The sequence below is a fragment of the Ailuropoda melanoleuca genome, chromosome 6 (genome assembly GCF_002007445.2).
Source record: "Ailuropoda melanoleuca isolate Jingjing chromosome 6, ASM200744v2, whole genome shotgun sequence".
Classification (NCBI taxonomy): domain Eukaryota; kingdom Metazoa; phylum Chordata; class Mammalia; order Carnivora; family Ursidae; genus Ailuropoda; species Ailuropoda melanoleuca.
The window spans coordinates 988,676-990,799 of record NC_048223.1 but is presented as its reverse complement, the minus strand read 5'-3'; the positions used below and the strand labels follow the sequence as shown (position 1 = coordinate 990,799).

Genomic DNA, 2,124 nt, shown 5'->3' with positions numbered 1-2,124 from the left:
GATTCTCAAGAAGAAATTTATATTCTGGGAACATAGAAAATTTGTGTGTTTGTGTGTGTGTGTATGGACATTCCTGTCTCAAAATATTTGTCGATAATCTTCTTTGGGCTATGTTTTTCACTGATTTTACATGGTTTTTAAAATTTATTTATTTGCATGAGAGAGCTAGTGGTGGGGAGGAGCAGAGAGAGAGGGACAAGCAGACTCTGTGCTAAGCGCAGAGCCAGACATGGGGCTCGATCCCATGACCCTGAGATCATGACCTGAGCCAAAATCAAGAGTCAGAAGCTTAACCAACAGAGCCACCAGACACCCCTTATTTTACATGTTTTTTTTTTAAAGATTTTTATTTATTTATTTATTTGACAGAGATAGAGACAGCCAGCGAGAGAGGGAACATAAGCAGGGGGAGTGGGAGAGGAAGAAGCAGGCTCATAGCAGAGGAGCCTGATGTGGGGCTTGATCCCAGAACACTGGGATCACGCCCTGAGCTGAAGGCAGATGCTTAACCGCTGTGCCACCCAGGCGCCCCTACATGTTTTTTAAATAATTAAAATGTATACAAAATATTTACTTAATTAATTAATGTCTTAATTCCAGTTAATAAAAAACATTAAATCTTTTTAAGTGAGAAATGCCTATAATATGGTGGAAGCATTAAGCATGGAGATCATTTTGGAGAAAATTTAAGAAGGTAGAATCTTTTCCAGGAAGTGATTTTTCAGATAAGATAGGCTTGTACATGGGCTTATGGACCTCTCAAATAAGAATACGACTGTAGTATTTGTGGGGAGAAAAGAGTGGAAATAATCTAATTTTCCGTTAATAGAAAACTGATTAAATAAATTACGGTACATCTATACAACAGAATACTATGCAGCTGTTAAAAATGAGAAAAATCTACATGCACTGGTATGCAATAATGGTTGAATTTTAAAAAAACAACAGTACGCAGAGTATTACTAATTATACAACAAAAGAGATCACACACACACACACACACACACACACACACACACACACACATTGCATAGTCATAGGATATCTCTGGAAGACTATGACCAGAAGCAGTTTTATCTGTCAGGGTCCCTTCAGGAGACAGAAATGACACACTAATTTGGATAGTGAAGGCTTAGTATAAAGAGTGGTTACACTGGCTGGGCCACTGGCTGGGCCACTGTCCACTGCAGTGGATGGGCCTGCTGGCCACGTAGGGGCCGTGCTGCCTGGGCCCGGGCCTGTCCCGCTCCACAGCCTGGCCTCCACGTCCCGCATTCGAGCAGGCACCGTGAACCTGGCCACCGGGGTGCGGCGCTGGTCCTCCTCCTCTGGAAGAGGTGGCTGCTTGCCCTGCTCTCCGGGGTCTCGCTTGTCTACTTCCTCCTCAGCACCTTCAGGCAGGAGGAGAGGGCAGTGAAAGATCAGAATCTCCTCCAGGTTCCAGACCATGACCAGCCCATTCTGGGGAAAGCGAAATTTCACCTGGGCGAGAGCAGGCCGGCCTGGCCACCAGTGCCGGGACTCCATTCAAGGGAAGCACCTCGTCACCGACAGGCTGGGATGCATTTGTGAGAGGGAGGATTTGCTGGTGAATGGCCGCTGGGACGTCAACGTCCCTGGAACAAAGCAGTACCTCCGTGACGGCTGCTTGCCCCACGGCTGCTGCAGAGCTTCCAAGTACTGCATGTCCTGCTGCCTGCAGCCCAGCAAGTGACTTCTGGCACGCTTCCTCCCCTGGGCAGCCGTGGTGTTCCAGAACCTCTTCATGGATGTCGCAGATCACTTTGAATTGTATTTGGCCAAATGCAGGACCTCATCCCAGGTACCCAAGTAGTTGAAGCTGGCTGGTGACTTGATCTGTTCATCATGACAAGGATAAAAGAAAAATATTAAGTTACAGGAGTATCCAGCCCTCTCTCTGCCCACCACCTGCACAAAGAAGGACCAAGGGTCATTTCGTAGTCAGTTGAATGGTGGCTGTGCATAAAGGATATGTTCGCAGTCCGAGCCCTTGGAAACTGCGAATATGAGACTATTTAGAAAAAGTGTCTTTGCAGATGGAATTAAGTTCAGAATCTTTAAATGAGATCACCTTGGATTATCTGGGTGGGCCCTAAATCAATG

At 46.1% G+C, this 2,124-nt stretch overlaps 1 pseudogene; it reads left to right on the top strand.

The window, feature by feature from the left end:
- The first annotated feature begins 904 nt into the window (after window positions 1-904).
- Window positions 905-1,834, top strand: LOC100473978 (annotated as a pseudogene).
- Window positions 1,835-2,124: the final 290 nt, after the last annotated feature.